Genomic DNA, 18,834 nt, shown 5'->3' on the forward strand with positions numbered 1-18,834 from the left:
ATGAAACCATTGACCATGTTGTCTCCAAATGCAGTCTTCTAGCGCCTACAGAGTACCTCAGTAGGCATGATATAGCTGCACATTATATTCACTGGGTAATTTGCAAAAACCTGGATTTGCCCCATGAAAAAAACTGGTGGGAACACAATCCACCTCCTGTGCTTGAAAATGACCACATCTCACTCCTCTGGAACTTCACCATTCAAACTGACAGGAAGATAGATGCAAATAGGCCAGACATTATATTGAAAGACTTCAGACAAAGAACATGCCTCCTCATTGATATGACTGTCCCAATCGATATAAACGTATCTGTCAAGACCTGCCAAAAACTGAGCAAATATAAAGATCTTGAAATAGAAATCAGCAAAATGTGGAAGCTGAAGACTAAAACAATACCTGTTGTCATAGGTGCCCTGGGAATGATAGCGAAAGGGACTGATTGCTACCTAACTCAGATAACAGGAAACCCCAAAATGGCAGAAATTCAAAAGATAGTGCTCATGGGAACTGCTCATATCCTACGCAAAATACTCTCTATGTAATCCCAAGGTTTAAAACAAACTTTTTATTTATTTATTTATTTTTTTACGTATTTGACATTCACTAGTACAACACCAAAAAAAAACAAAAAAAAACAAATATATGGCACAGAACTTCCAACCTGTTGTCTCTTGAGGTCTCTGTGTGAGACTTGGAGCCAACTTGTACAGACATAAAGCAAAAGTCAAACATAGAATAATAATAATAATAAATGCCCTGATGCAGTGCCAGATCTTAACTAATTGGAAGTGTTATCATGTACGTATTTTGTCTTGGGCTACAGCAAATATTCTGCTCAGTAACACAGATTTGCTTGTCAGTTGTTTGACTTTAACCACTTGAGCATGTCCCTTGGTGGCTGACAATATGTGCACATCTGATCGCGAGCAGAAGTAGTGGAGGAGCATCATAACTGTGTTGAGAGGAAGCTTTGGGTGTTTGAATAATTCACCTTTGGAAACATGGATGTTTCGTTCAACATCCTTAAACAAACCTTACTCAAGGACGTTTTCAGTGGGATGGGCTACTTTACCAGAAGGAAATTCTAACTGGGCTCCATCTGCAAGATCACGTGCTGTATATCCTAATATGAGATCACCATCCTGTGCACATATGGTTGTGGTGCATGTGCCTGGTGCACCCTTATCAGACGTGTAGTCATTATGGGTATACTGGGCTAATTTTACTCCAGTGTCATTTTGAAGGCATGCACTGCCCGTTCACTCAATAATAATAATAATAATAATAATAATAATAATAATAATAATAATATGTCATCATTATCAGGAGCATAATTAGCAGCAAGTCTCATCTCCTCTCAGCGGGGTGAATATCTCAGATCACCATCTTGATATTTCATGTCCTCATAGATTTCCTTTGCTCGACTTATTCATTCACATTTTTAATCTGTATATTATATTCAGCCATGGAATTCTTGATTTTTCTTCTTCCTCGCTTTCTATTATCAGTCTCAAGTATTCAAAATATTATAATGTTGTCTTTTAATCATATCTAAAATATTTCTTTGCTTTTACCGTCTTTAGTACTTAAAAAGAAAACTGTCAACCGTATTAGTAAAATCCTCAAACATCGAGAATTTTACTTCAATATTACAAATAGCAAAAGCATCAACGAACTATTTCTTCAATTACAAATATGGTAACCATCACCAATGTTGCTAAAAGAGACTAAGTGTATTTATAAATTTGAGAACCGAGTTTGGTTAAAATAAGAACATTCTTATATATAAGGAAGAATATTCATCTTTTGCTTCCACTAGTTTGATGCTTTATGGTTATGAACTCAAATCCATTAATTCAAATATATCGTTTATGCCTTTAGGGTTTTTGAAGATAGTATCAGTTAAATATTCATGACATTCTATTTAAACAGTAAAATGTCTGATACAATGTTTATGCCTCGGGTTCGAACCACTTACTTAAATTCCTTTCCTATAAATTGTGTCACAGTAACGAATTGATATACTTGTTATTTATCTGGTCATTTGTTTGATTTCTTTTTAATAAGTTGCTTTAATAGTAAAACGCTTATAATTTTCCTGAAATAATAATTTTCAAAGGCGGAATTTTTTAAAAAATTAACTTTGTCAATGTAAAGTAAAGTAATTTTGTAGAACTGTACTATTGAAACACTCTAGGTCACTTGTGAAATAGTCTAAACATCGAAGGGACATGCACACAGGACTGAGCGCATGTCCCTTCGAGGTTCTCATGGATTATTGTTATTTAGTCTGTCTTAGATAAAGACGTTCAACGAAACCATTCTCATACCTTATATCTCATCTTTTTCTAAGACTGTAAGAAGTGATTTAAAGACTGGTAGCAGGTTAGTGATAACATATAGGTTCTGTCTTTAATTTATACAACTGGTGTAGAAATGGTATCCCGGATAGTATTAGGATAGGAAATGTGATCAGATAGAAAGTTCCATTGAAATACAGTTATCGTAAGGAAGAATTTAAAAAATGGTATTCATAAACTTGAATTCTAATGGAGGGATGTAATTGCTAGGCTTCTCCTGTTCCCCATCCCCATTGATAAGCGTGAAAATGGTTTCTAAACAATCAGAAGTTGCCAATGTCTTATTGGAACAATATCACCTTCTCCCATGAATCACCATTCACGCTTATACTCCACTTCGGCCTAAGTTTATGTCTGAAGATAGCCCAAAATAGCCTTCAACCCTTTTATGCCACTGCCTTGAAGCATGGAGACTCTGCGATTACGTGCACAATTACATCACATAGTTCTTTAGCTATTTTATATGGCAGACTTAACGCTAAGGATTATCTAAGTAGTATTCTTATCCTGTCCATCCTACGCTTCAAACATTCTTCCCTCATGGTAGCTCAGTCTTCCAAAGCGATAATGCGCCGATTCATTAGCAGTATAGTAATGTTAGTCAAAATTGGTACGCAGATCACAATAGTTGACCACTTAGATTGGTCCCCACAGTCACAAGATTTCAATGTAGTGAAATATTTATGGTATATTTTGGAGCGGTGGTGGGAGCGGCTTCCCTCCACCATCGTTGTAAAAGAGGTAAAGCAATCTTGACTTGAATAATAGCTCAAAATTTCTTTATTGACCGTTCATAAAGAGTCAAATCTATGTATTGAGGCAAAGATTCGTTTGAGAGCAACGGGGTAATTCGATGCCAAAGTTGGACCACCTTCTTCTTAATGAAAATTTCCATTTAACAAATAATTTCCATTATCTTGTTCTCACATCTCTTTTTCTCTCTATCTCTCTCTCGCTCTCTTTCTCTCTCTCTCTCTCTCTCTCTCTCTCTCCTGTATACATACACACACATATATTCCTTTCTACTTTAGGCACAAGACCTGAAATTTGAGAGGAACTGCTCAACTGGTACTTATTTTATCAACCCCGAAAGAATGAAAGGCAAAGTTAACCCCGGCAGCATTTGAATTAAAAATGTAAAGACAGACGAAATGCCGCTAAGCATTTCGCTCGGCGTGGTAACAATTCTGCCATCTCGCCGCCTTACTACACACGCATACATATAATATACATACATATATACGTATGTACACACACACACACACACACATACATACACACATACATGTATAGTTCTCTCATTACTTTTAGATTGTCAAAGCTTCAAGAAGATCGGTCAACTAATTACGAAGATACATTGGATTTATCGACTTTACATATATGAAACATACCACAGTATGTATAACTACTCTTGAAGGTAACACTGGGTTTGTTCAATCACGGCAGCAGCAACAGCAAAAACAGCAACAATCACGTTCTCGTACTAGTTTATTGTGTCACATTTTGGCATTAGGCCAGGAATTTTAGAGAAATGAGACAGTCGGTTACATCGACCTCGGTACTTAACTGGTACTTTATTTTATCGGTCCCAAAAAGATTAAAAGCAAAGCTGACGTCAGTGGGATTTGGACTCTAAGCGTATAGAGCCGGAAGAAATGTTACAAATCATTTTGTCTGACGCCGTAGCAATTCTTCCAACTCACTGCCTTGCATTGATTTAATAATACACTGCGTGTTTATGCACTAGTGTGATGTGTGAGTGCGTGCACACGTGCATGTGCGTTGGTACAAACTAAATAATATTGTCCTTCTTACGGTCCATCTTCTCTCAACCTCGAGAGACATATATTTCGCTATATCTCTCCTTTTTCGATAACTCTTCTTCATTTAATCTCTTTCTCTCTCTCTCTCTCTCTCTCTCTGTATGTATACACACACACATACACACACACACATATATGTGTGTGTGTGTGTGTGTGTGTGTATTTCTCACATATTCTCGTATTCTTCTCAACATTCTCCTTCCGCCACATCTCTTTCACTCGTACATCCTTTCTCAGACACTATTCTTTCTCCCTTTGAGACTTCACCATTTCTCTACACAGCAGGAAATAAACACGATCGCTCACAGACATCCAATAATCACAACTGATGACTCAAGCTATACGTTCAACTGCATCATGGAAATAATACTGTCCAACCTACATCCGGGATGTTATTTCATCTATGGCTGTATTTTATTTTTGACTTTTCTACTCGTGTATGAATTTCTCTCGGTGGCACAGATCTTAAGAAACTTTACCACACACGCAGGCACACACACATTTATATATACACACACGCACATAAGTTCCTTCACACATTCACACACACATTCATACAAGTGTTCTTACATATATACACACACGTCTAAGAATCCACAAGAGAGAAAATAGTCACTCCTATTTTTGTCAATAGAATGGGTGTATTATTTATCCAATTCAGCATTATAGAACTATTTAAACAGATACGTTTGTGAAATGATTCAGAACTATCAGAAACGAAAAGTAAGCTTTTAGATGGAGCAATTCCTGGTTTCTTACTTGATATAATCACGATAATTTTTCTTTAAATTCTTTCTTAAAGTTAACTATTTTTCAAAAATTTTGATTCAACAGAAATGTTACCAAACTTTGTGAAAGAAGTTTTCGTATAATATATATTTTGTGTCTAGTGAGTACTTTGTGTGCGAGAGCTTTCCTTATAGTAATGTTGGTGATGAGCTAAATCTACCAACATTACTGTGGATCGCCGAACCCCAGAAACAGCTGTTGAACTTATAATACTTTTCTTCTATCCCTTTAATTTTGTTTGTCATTTGTTCTCTGTATAAGTTGGACCTATTACTATAAATATCTATATATTTATACATAAAAGTTCATCATCTGAAAGTTTCCAATTTTGCTTTCTCTCGTTTTGTATGTATGTATATATATATATATATATATATATATATATATATATATATATATATATATACATATTTTGTATTTAATATATTTAATCTGTTTAATTTGTTTATCCGCATAATTGATTCTATACTCGCACAGCTTGACCCCTCGTATAGCCTTTTTTTACCAAATGGAATGATCCCTTGTAAAAAAGTTTAAATTTTTTGAGCACTACTAACTGTCTTCTATTCGAAAGATATCTGAATCTCATATGTGAATTATGTGTGTGTGTGTGTGTGTAATTAGATAACACTATAGATCGCGCTGTAAAAGAGACAAGCACAGTTTGAACACTCAAAAATAAATTTTTCCATGGAACATTATATAACTTTTGAAAATTCTGGATGAAAACTCTCTACTCATATAGTTTTAATTATGTCAGGACCCCTCAAATAACCTGGTATTTCCACGCTTTTACAAATTTTGTCCTGTTTTTTTTTTTGTCTTTTTTAATTGCTGAACGGTAGCCCCCGTTCTAATTCAATGCGCTATAACTTGAGTTCTGTTGAAAATCATACAGTCATGAAGAGGAATGCTTCTGCATTTTATATATATATATGAAAAGTGATGGGGGTAGATCAAATAAAGGTTACAAAGTATGAAAGTGAAAATTTTATCGTTAATTTTCATTTAGAAAAGAACATATTTTCTTGAAGATTTCTATATCATCAGAAAAAAATTTTCGCCAATTCAATATGGTCATTGCTAAACCTGGCCACGATATGGCAGAAAAGCACAAAGTCGGTAAAGACAATACTATATTAACGCCACTTGTCAAACTGACGTATTCGCGTGCGTTGAGAGGTCAAGTGGAACACAAAGCATGAAATTACTTTTCACATTTTCCTTGTTTTTTTTTTTAATCTAGGTGCACATGCAATTCTGAGAAAAATATCAGGTGGTCGTAGAATATGCTAGAAACAACAGTCAATTCTCCCTTAATTCACACACCTTTTCGTTTGAAAATGTTTGCAAAACTTTTACTTTTCAGAAGGTTTCTCCCTCGTTTTTAAATGAGTAATCCCAAAACTGTCAAGTTTTGTTATTTGCTCATTTCGTAAGCACAGTATAGGAACAAGGATCAAATAGCCTTAAACTGCAAATTTCTATCTCGCCGTAGCGGAAGCACAACCAACAGCAGAACGTATGAGAAGGAGTAGCAACATCAACCGGTAAATTCACCAGTCTGATAAGGACTTTAACTGACAGGCAATATATCTGTCCTACTTCCTAACGCTTAACATTGCTCAGTATTTACCGCGATTCAAAAGTATGAAACTAAACCGTCTATTCTATGGCAATACAACCCCTACAGAGTCTAGTCCTAATTATACGCCTAACCATAAGTTTATAAATGCACCGAGATTTAATAACCAAGGTATAGTAACCCTGCAACACATAGCAACCCTAATTCTATCACTACAGAAACATATTACTTTATTCCCTTGTTGAACGTTATCTTAGAAAGACTGTCTATAAATGTTCTGTACGTGCACCTAGTGAAATTCATGTGTATATTGGTACTACATCTAACCACATTAAATCTAGATTCTATATGCAAAAAACAAAACAGTTTTGGCAATAAACGTAAGGTTAATTTCACTTCATTGGCTAATCTCTTATGGATGCTTGCTGATAAAAATATTGAAGAATTCGCTTTGTCAATTATACACACAATACAACATTATAAGGGTGGTGACGACAAATGCGCTTTGTGCATATCTAAAATCTACGAATTAACTAGGTGTGAATCGAATCTCATTAGATGTCCACATTTATTCCTCACGCCCTTCCTATATAATCCGGAAAATAGTTTAGACTTTAATTAGAATGTACTAATATACTACTTGTTGACTATAAACAACTTATCCCTCTCTAGATAATAATGTTTCTACTTTCCTACACTTAATTGTTTTATCTGTTTCTAGTACTTGGTTACAATTGCCAAATATATAAAACGTGATCTTAAACTATTATAACTTTTAACTCTAACGGACATAATATACTAATTAATTTCTATGCGATACCAATTCTACTGCATAATCATACTTTGCCAAAGTGCCTATCAATTATTTTCTTGTCTAATATTCGAGTACTTAATACCATGGTCACATAACCGCTAGTAATGCTATCTATACTCAGTTTTCTGAAACCATTAGATGAAACACTTGATTTAAACTGTGTCGTTATGTTATAATTTCTGAATTATATTTTTAACCAGAGCAGAATCCTTAACATAACTGAATATTTATAATACTTGTATTTCACTCACTATTGTAAAATTGCAATTGATAACCTGGTCTTTATCTGGTTTATACCTGGTTCATTAATTATTAATATCATATATATATATATATATATATACTGGTTGGATTACCCGGCAATGCCCGGCAAAGCGGGGGTTATTTCCAGTTCCCATTACAGTTTCATGCCCTATCCCGTTCCCTGTTCAGTTCCCATTTTAGTTCCGCTCCCATTCCTTTCCCCCAATCCTCTGTAAATTTTAGAATCAGTTTTGTGTAATTAAGCCATTAAATATTTTATTAACCTTTATAGTAATAGTTTATTGCTAAAAGTAGGTATTACAAACTACTTATACGATTAGTGGGTGAATAAGGAATGTCGCTATATTATTTTAACAAGCGAATATATGTTTATTAAACGTATGCATAAGAATGTGTGGTGGAGAATGACAAAAACGTAGTGGTATTTCGTTCCAACACAATATCAGTTTTTTAATTCAGTGTTTGTAAAAACCTAGTGTAGGGCTTGAGGCGAGAAAGAACCTCAAATATACATGTACTGTTCGATTAATTTCCCAAAACAAGAGTTTTAGTATATTCCTAAAAGCCTTGCGAAATTCGAACTTTCTGTTCTCATCGTTTGTTCTAATTCTCAACTTGATATTATAACTATTATATAAATCAACTTCGATATTTAAAGCTGATAAATGCTATCAGTGTTGTTATTATATTGAAAGTGACAAAAATGACATATGAATTCCTTAATAGCCAGAGACAATGTGTCGTTAAGTAAAAGTAAATAATACGATTAGGAAACCCTGTACAAAAGCATTGCCGATCGAGAATACGTGATACCTAAAATGAATACGTATATACATGTATGTGTAAAGGTATAAATATAGTTCATGGGAGAATTTCAGAACAATAACCTATTAAAATCACATACGAAGTAAAATGGTAATAAGCCATTATAAAATTGAAAGGTAAATTATATATTGTAAACGTGCATACTGTTATTCTAATGTTGTTCATTACTTTTTAAACGTAAAATGAATGTGATTTACTTGATTGTTGTCTCTTTAAGTGATACTTCACGTTTTGTTTATTGCATCACTGTGAAATTGCTTGTAATGTCTCTCATTTCACTGCAGTAAGCGTCATAGAGTAGTGGAAAGTTTATTACGGCCTATATACTTTTTTCTTTTAGTATTTCACATTATTTACGTTTTTTGGGGGTTACTTTGGAAAGCAAGAAAGTCGAACCCAACATCCTTTTGTCTACAAATCAAAATATTCGAACCTATTATGTTAATCGCTGAATTAAATTGTTGATATTTGGTAATTGTGTCTTTATGAGATACGAACTCTCTCCAGTTTCGATTCCCAGTTGAAGCAACAATTTTACTTATATCTATAAAGCATTTTGTATAAACTAATCGTAGATTATGCAAATTCTAATTTTTCACTAGTCTGTAACTCTGAGATTATATTTCCATGTAAGCAATGAATAATAGTTTCTCTATAATGCCATTTACTAGCTGGTCTCTGTACATTACAGAGAAAACAAGAAACAACTTGTATAGAGTTCACTTTGAATTAATTACAATTACTTGTTGAGAACCTGCAATGGGGGAGGTATCTTCCACAAATGGAATATGTTAGAGTAAATGTTTTCATCTGCTGTGCCGCAGAAAAATGGAAAAGCAATATTTTCAAAGTCTGAAAGCTGTGGACCTTAGCCAAGACCATTGAGTTGCTGTGTTCTTGTGGCTCACGGTTCAGAAAACCTATAAACTGTATTCTTGGCATCTGTTACAGCTTATAAAAGACTGTTAACGTTCATAAAATGGTGGCCGTCTGCAAGAGACACAGCAGAGTCTTTCCATCCCAACTTTATCAGTACAACAGTAACAACTAGCAACGGTTTTCCAATTCAGGTACCTAAGCAGAAGTATATCCAACAATTGACACAGTACAAAGAAATTTTAAGTTGTCCAAGACACATTTCATTAGGATTTGTGAGGCTCAGGGAAGGAGTCTTTGTAAAAAACAATCTCAGCTTCCATACTAAGGGTTGTCCGTTTACCACTGTACTGCACGGGGACAAAATATGGATTTAAAATATTTAAAAGTATATTGTAAAAGAAATACTTGATACAACCACAATATTCGAAGAAAGATTTTTTTTGAAAGTTATTAACTATTTTGAGAAATCTTAGAAAAAGAGAATGAAACGTACCTTTTGGAATGAAGCTTTTGTATTCTGTGTAAGCGTTTTCGTTTTCAATTTTTCAAAGACGTGTTATAGAATAATCTATAGAGGAAGTTGCTTTCAGTTGCTTTTTAGTTCTTTTCAGGAATGTATTGACTATTTCCGGTTTAGAATTCTTATAATGTATTCTCTTACGTTTTGCATTTGACCATTTTCTTCTTATTTTGGAAAAATGAAATGTTTTGAATTTTCCATTTACAAAAATGTCTAGTTGTCACATGGAACATTTCTGAGAGCTGAATCCTTAGTTGGTGCTTATGCACTCTCACATGGTGAATTAATTCTGATCTTTTTGGCTGGTGTAATTTCCATTGCATTGTGGTTAAGTGATACAATAGATAAGATTTTTACTTTTGCAATTCATAATATTCAATTCTTTCATATTCTCTAATCTTTTGGTTTCCCAGTTCAATTACTCTACAAAAACAACAAATTAAGGGTTAAGTTCATTGCCTAAAAATTTCTGATCATGTATTTCACTATGCTATATATGTTTCTGTGTGTGTTAGGTGTGTATACATACATGTATGCATTAATATGTATATGTATATTTATGTATATATCCATGTATGTGTAAATGAAGAATTTTTAGTCGAATGGATCGACCCCAGGACTTATTTTTTAAAAGCCTGGTACTTATTCTATCAGTTTCTTTTGACAATCTGCTATATTACGGTGACGTAAACATACCAATACCGGTTGTCAAGCGGTGGTGGGAAACAAACATAGACACAAAGACACACACACACACACACACCACACACACACACACACACACATACATATATATATATATATATATATATATATACATGTGGGTGTGTAGCGGGGGACGTATGGTTTAGTGGTTAAGGTGTTGCACTCACGATCTATTGATCGTGATTTCAATTCCCAGATCGGGTGGTGCGTTGTGCTCTTGAGCAAAACACTTCATCTCACGTTGTTCTGCGATCACTTCGACTCCTGACACGTAGTACACAGTGTACCTGTTCAGACAAGGTCGATTTGATGGAGAGAGCGAGTCAATGTGCGGCATGAACATTTGATCATTATAAAGAGATTATTGCGGCTGGGTCCGTCATGTATGTGTATATATATATAATATATATATATATATATATATGTATATACAAAGTTAATCCAAACATGAAAACACAAAAACGCGAGGACGTGAAACAAGTATAGTGTTATTGGACGTTCAGGAAAGGAAAGAAAGAAGGAGGATTTAACGCTTTGAGCGGAGACTTTCGTCAGAAACATAGGAAAGGGAAAGATCCAAGGAGGGAAGACGGGGAAAAAATCGACAAAAGTACACATGTGGTCACATTTTATAAAAGAAATATCTGTATGTATATAAAAGGCATGATGTGTGTGTGTGTGTGCGCGCGCGCGTACGTGAATGTAAATTATGCAAGTCCACAAATTAGCACGCATGTCGCTCCAATTTTAGGAGGACATTCGTTATGATCCTAGCTGTATTTTCGTCAAATTATTTTCCCCCCGAGGCACCAGCGAATAGCGGTAAAAATAAATTTTCGACCATAATTTAATTTTCACAGCGGAGAAATCCACCATTGTTTATACAAACATGAGTTAAGTCCCCTTCTAGCGACGGTGTAAAGAGAGGGAGGGAGCGTGGGACAGAGAGAGAGAGAGAGAGATAACAGATTTTTAAAATTTCGTCTTTTTACTGATTGACTGGCAAAAACAGGTGTTGTTATGTATGTATGTATGTATGTATGTATGTGTGGATGGCTTCAGTCACACACACACACACACGAACATGTATGCGTACAAAACACATGTATGCAATGTGTGTGTGTGTTGACTGTATATATATATATATATATATATTATATATATATATATTTATACACAATATAAACGATATTCTCCGTTTCTCCACAACTAATTTCCAAATTAGCTAAATCCGTTGCTCTACTCATAGCGATATATAGCTGGTCGTGCGTGAACATGGGAGAGAGCAGAGGTTACCAGACGCAAAAGACCTACGTGTTGACTGTTGACTTCGCAAAACGATCAGCTATGATTTTGTAAACAATGTTTCGAAACTGTTTTCGAAAGGAGAGATCTAACTCTTTTCAACCATAACGTCTACCAATTTTGATGTATTTTGTTCAAACTTGATGCCAGCATTACTTAGGACTCATGGGATCTTTGAATGCCTTAAGTCCTCCAAAAACGAAAAAAAAACAATCGATGAGCGGAGCAATCGATAAACCGATTCTTTATGGGATTTCCCAATCAAATTGTCTGTAAAATTTCAGTTTACCAATTTCAACGGATTTCACTCAAATTTGACGTCGATGTTACTTAGTTTGCTTTGAAATAAACAGCTTGATTAGCTTAATAATCCTAACTTAATCCCGAGCAAAGCCGGACTATACTGCTAGTTATTTCTAAATCTCTCAAAGAGATACATTCAGTAACAGTTCTTTAAAGTAAAGGCTATTTGCAAACATGATGTGACTATCCTGAAAACTGATACTGAATGTCGCTCTTTGAGAGATTTAGAAATGATATTTCTGTTTTGATCAGAAATTGAACATACAGAAAACTGTATGTTCGAACGGTGAATTCAGCAATGCCATCTGGCCAAAGTAGCTACTCAGTGTTGATAAAGGAAAATAACCCAGAAACTAGTCCACAGATTTTGTTTTGCGCTTGATAGGAATGGTGAGCTTTCTGTTCGAAAATATAAGGACACTGATAGTGCGCCGTACAGCCAGCTCGAAACGATGTTTCTTGGGGCTAAAACAAAAGTAACATCGTCCCTTTCGGGATACCCATATTATGTTGGCAAATAGCATTTACTTTATTTATAATTATATATATATATTTTGTTTCAGTCATTTGATTGCAGCCATAGCGCACAACCTTGAACGAATCTAATCGAACAAATCAAATCCAGAACTTATTTTTTGAAACCTGCTACTTATTCTATCGGTTACTTTTATTGAAACGCTATGTTATACGGCCGTACACCAACACCAGTTGTCAAAGTGGTGGTGGGGGACAAACACAGACATAGACACATACATACACGCACACATACACACACACACACACACACACATATATATATATATATCATCTAACCACGTGACCAACCAGGCTATAAGACAGATGTTGTTATACATCGCCGGTCACAATGCGCATTTGCATTGTTTTAGCCTTCAAATGACGCCAACCCGCTGACTAGATGCTTCAGTTCTCCCCCACTGATCGAAAGGGAGAACTGGAGCAACGTGAAATGAAGTGGTTTACTTAGGACTCATGGGATCTTTGAATGCCTTAAGTCCTCCAAAAACGAAAAAAAAGCAATCGATGAGCGATATATATATATATATATTACAAGGTAATATATATATATATATATATTATATATATATATTATATATATATATATATATATATATATATACATATATATATGTACATATATACACACACAAGGTGAAATCTAAAGTTCCTGGACAAGTTATGCTTAATAAAAAATAACTTGTTTACCTAAATTTTAATATCATCTCTTTCGAAATAGTCACCTTGCACATCAATAGACCGGTTTCTGCATTCCTGCCACTTTAGGATCAGGCCTGGAAGTCGTATTCCGTAAGTGATTCGAGGATCTTCTGCTCTGAATTCGCTCTGAATTTCGACAGCGATATTAAAACGGTGATCTTTAAGCACCATTTTCATCTTGAGGAAGAGAAGGAAGGTCGCTGGTGCTAAATATGGTGAATAGGACGGATGCAGAAGCGATACCATGTTGTTTTCGGTGAGAAACTCACGAGTGAGGAGAGCTCAGTGACAGAGTCCATTGTCATCGTGAAGAATCCAGTTCTTCACGATCAACAGATCCGGTCGCTTTCGCCGAATGTCCTCCCTCAAACGCAGTAAAACTCTCGATTGACGGTCTGGCTCCAGGAGACGAATTCTCGATGCACAACACTGCGTATGTCAAAGAGAACGATGAGCGTGCTCTTGATTGAGCTGCGACTCTGTCGTGCAGCTGCATCACTCGAAATATTGCGTACGACCGTAAGCTTGTTGAAGCATGCTTAATGTCTCTCCCAAATTTAAGCCAAAATTTCACGTTGGCTCTTTCTTCCAGCTTCTTTTCCATGACAAAAACGTAGAATTCAGCATGCACGTGATCACAAAAACACAAATTTCACAACTTGCGAAGTAAACACAGCGATGCCACTTGACACATTGCCTCATGAAGGTCACTGCTAGCTCTCACTGTGCACGCAACCATGTGCTGCCATCTGTTAGCACGCTACAGAACTAGCTCGGAAACTTTTTGATACTACCTCATATATACAACAGGTTTCTTTCAGTTTCCGCCTACCAAATCCACTCACAAAGCTTTGGTCGGCCCGAGTCTATAGTAGAATGTGTTACGCAGTGAGACTGAACCTGGTACACTGTGGTTGAGAAGGAAGCTTCTAACCACACAGCCATGCCTGTAGGTTTAAATGTTAAAAAATATACTCTATCCCTAAAGATGAAGTTTTCAGAAAAATTGTAATTGTCAATGGTTCCTGCCTTAGTCATAGAATAATTTACTGCTTATTTACATGTATGGATTTCAGACAATATACGTTCTCTTAAGTCATAGAGGAATTACTAAAAAGAGTCACCAGTCTCTAGTTATATAGTATTGAAATAGTGCAGGCAAATTCGGCAAGTGAGCAGCTATCATCCTTAGGAAGTGATAAAAATCTGTAAAAGAAAGTTTGAATTGCTAAAACTTTCAAAAAAGCTAAGTGACTGACAATTACATCAGGATTTAGAAATAATCTTATTTCAAACTGAATTCCTACCAAGCTCCAATAATGGTTATGCATCGCTTATAAGATAACATGTAGTTTTTGAGCACTACGTAGCACTAAAGTGTTTATCCTCTATGCATCTGTCAACACATTTTTAAATAGAATTATTCTTAACTTACATATGCACAGATACGTATGCGCACACATGTACGTACAATATTTACATGGATATATATGTGCATTCTTGGAAAAATTAAAATGTTGTCATGTCGTAGAGAGATCAATTCTTAGCAATAATGAAAATCAATTAAAATCAAAATAATATGGAATTGTATATAGATTTCCAGTAAACCTATTTCGAAGCTTTTTCGCAAAAATATGTTTTTATTGATTTTTAAAAAAACGTCATTCTATTACTTCTGAGAATTAAACAAATTAGGTTGATTGTTTTCTACAAGTTCACAGCCGGTGTCTTACAGTTTCTTGGTTCGTAGAATTTTCAACCAATCCATCATGAGAGAAATCGAACAAAAAAGGAATCTGCAAATCGCTAAAAGAATACTGTAATAATGTTGCACGATCTTTTTTCTGTCTACTGCAGATACAAGGTCTGAAATTTTGATAGTCGATTACACTAACTTCAGTATTTGACTGATACTTGTATTATCGACCCCAAAAGGATGAGAAGCAAAGATGACTTCGCAGAATTTAAACGCAGTATGTACAGAGACAAAAGAAATACCGCTAAACATTTTTTCTGGCGCTTTTTCGATTATACAGTTCCGCTACCTTTAGATAGCCATGAAATTGCCAAATTGAACAAAAAATGCAACTCCTCCGTCACAGACTGGTCAACAGAAAAGGACCAATTACAATGATCGACCACATGTTTCTCTAATGACGCTCTAGAAGTTGAGGGAACCTGGCTACGAAGTTCTTCCTTACTCAGCTTAGTCTCCAGACCTTTCTCCTACCGGTTACCACTTTTTCAAGTACCTTGATGGTTTCCCCCAAGAGAAGAAGTTAAAAAAATCAATCCCGTGCTTCCACTCTAAACCAAGTGGAGAATATCGTGTTTGTAACAGCTGGACTGAGAAAGAACAGTTCAAAGAGTTCGTCAGCTCCACGACTCCAGATATTTGTTACCGGAATAAATAAACTTGAAGCTCGCTGTAATGGTACTTTCTTTGATGAATAAAATTTCGTATTGTTGAAATATATTGTGATGAATTTCATGTTTCAAAACGTTGCTTACTTTATGCAAAGACTGATATATATATATATATATATATATATATATATATATATATATATAATATATATATATATATATATATATATATATATATATATACGTATATATGTATTTATGTATGAACGTATAGATGTATGCATATATGCATGAATGCAAGTATATATTAAATGTATGTGCATGTTATATAGCTTAGCTGTTGCAAGTAATACATAGACATTCTTTGAACATTCACACTCTAGACAAAGCGGAGAATATCGAGGAGTGAGAAAAAACTGCACCAGCACTAGGCTGGTGCTCATTCAGAGCTGATTAGACAGGAGCAACGTGAAAATTAAATGCTTTGTTGAAGGGTCAACCATTTATACCTGGCGGCAGTCATCAATGTATACAGGGACTGGTTCGCTGCAATGCACACTGACATCTGTTCAGTGGTCAGAGTGAACGGTCACCTCTCAGAGCCGCTCAACATCATGCGCACGGACCGGTAAGGTTTCCCCCTCTCGTCTCACTTGTATGTAATGACTCTCGAGTTACTACTGGAGGCGTTGAGAGGCATGCAGCGTGACCTAGATGTGGGTAATGCATGTCAACATATGCCGACGACATCACCGTCGTGGTATCGGATCATGAACACATGGAAGTGACCAGCTCCGCTGTCAGGATCTACAAAGCGTTTTCAAGGAGCAATGATTATCCTTGAAAAATCAGTGGGATTGCGTCTCGGCACCTAGAGAAGCAAATCCATGCCATCAACTGCGTCGTTGGGCGCAAGCAGACCAGTTAAATTGCTCGGGGTCTGGTTCGGTCCAGACCTCCAGATGGACAAAAACTGGGACAAAGTAACCAGCAAGGTGACTACTCTCACCCAGAAATGGCCGAGAGAAAGATATCTCCGTAAGATCTGGCTAATGCGTATATCGCGTCCGTCATGTACTATCGTTTGACCGTCGTGCATTGTCCTGGTCACCGTCTAATTACGCTGGAGCGTATACTCTTCCGGTTCTTGTGGAAGGGATGCGTCCCGATGGTCAGAAGGTCTATCTGCTGTCAACACCCGCTGCGTGGTGGCCTAGGCGTGCCATGGTTGATGAGGTACAATATCTCCAGTGCTTCCTTGGACATGTATTTCCGCAGCTATTTTTTTAACGGAACTGCAGTCCTGGGTAAAACAGAGAGCGAGAGGGAGCATTTGGAATGTAGAATTCTTCAGACACTCACAGCTATCAGCCAATCAGACACTGCGATAAGTGGAACGTCCACTGTAGCTTTTTATAGAGGATTAGTGGAGGAAAAGTGCGACGAGTTCTTGAGGAGACCTCGGGCGTCGAAGAAGATCAGCTAGCCGCTCTTTTCCGGAGAACTTTCGGCCCGGGACCGATGGAGGATTTCCAAAAATCTCTGTCCTGGCAGTGCTATCGGGGAGCTTTGCCCGTTCGAGATAAACTTTATACGCACGGAAGTGCCGTCAGCCGAGCATTCTCAGATGCTTACAGGACGATGAGGCTGTCCTACATCCACTCGTCCAGTGCCCGAGCATTGCTGACCTGTGGGTTCAAGTCGAACACCTGCTGTCGCGTGTAAGACGGATTCGACTGCCAACTGAATCCATCTTGAAGATGCACCCACTGCCTTCCTTTAACCGGGAAGGAAAGGCTGTTTATATGCCTGGTAGCCATGACGAAAGAGGTTGTATGATGGACGAGATTGAAGGAGCTAAAAACAAACACTTTTCTCATTAGCCAATCCGTGAACTTCTTCAAGTTTCACTTGAAAAGGAAAATTAGTGTAGAGAGGGAAGTATTGTATTCAAGCCATTTTGCTGAAGGGTGGATGAAAGTGGCGAGAATGGTGCGAGTGAACGGGCCTGCCCTGAGCACACACCTGTAGCTGGAAAAAAGGAAAAAAAAAAGGCACCTGCCACAAAAGTCAAGGTACCATGGCTTTTTATGGAGATTTTTCCATGAGCAGTCCTCGAACGTCTCCTCCCTATTGAGGATAACACATTGTTGATTTCCATTCTTTCTTATATAATTTTGTTAGTCTTGTTTACACGTAAAAGCTTCACAACAACACACACTTACACACATACACACATACTTTGTTTATCCTGTATTGCTCATAATGTTTCTCTTAATGAAAGCCTTGTAATTAATAAAGAAATCATTATTATTATTATTATTATTATATTATTATTATTATTATTATTATTCAGTAATTTTATTTTTTATAGCGTGCTTTCACTTCACTACCGAGCGCAACTCTGTGTGCCTTGGGTATGTGCTGTGATTTGTTGTGATGCTCTGATGGTTATTGTATGGAAAGTGTTCTGCGTAGGATGTGTGCAGTGCTTAGTAGTGCAATTTTCTGTATGTTATATGTGTTTGTAAGACCTATCATTATTATTATTATTATTATTACCTTTGCACAGCTTCTAACGCTGGAGATGTACTACGGTATCAGCTGTTCACTACCAGTGAACTAAGGTAACACTTCTTATTTTTCGAGCACCTTCCAGAGTTTTCGAGCGGTTCTTCACGTTGGTATTATACCTAGGGTGTCATATATTTGGTTTTGCACGTAATATTGTTCTAGAGAATGTTTAAGAGAACAAAATAAAATTATAAGTTTGTTTTAAAATTTTAGATTACATAGACAGTATTTTACGTAGGATATGGGCAGTTCCTATGAGCACTATTTTTTAAAATCTCTGCCATGTTGAGTTTCCTGGTATTTGAGCTAGGTGGGATTCAGCCCCTTTTGCTATCATCCCTAGGACACCTATGACAACAGGTATTGTTTTAGTTTTCTGGTTTCACACTTTGCCAATTTCTATTTTAGGATCTTTATACTTGCTTTGTTTTTGGTAGGTCTTGACAGATACGTTTATGTCGATTTGGACAGTCATATCAATG

At 36.2% G+C, this 18,834-nt stretch overlaps 1 protein-coding gene across 3 annotated transcripts in view; it reads left to right on the forward strand.

Annotated features, from left to right (window-relative positions):
• LOC115209885 (glutamyl aminopeptidase) overlaps positions 1-18,834 on the forward strand; it is a 336,415-nt gene that overhangs the window by 164,390 nt on the left and 153,191 nt on the right. The window lies entirely within an intron of this gene.

Source organism: Octopus sinensis, linkage group LG3 (assembly GCF_006345805.1).
Source record: "Octopus sinensis linkage group LG3, ASM634580v1, whole genome shotgun sequence".
Taxonomy (NCBI): domain Eukaryota; kingdom Metazoa; phylum Mollusca; class Cephalopoda; order Octopoda; family Octopodidae; genus Octopus; species Octopus sinensis.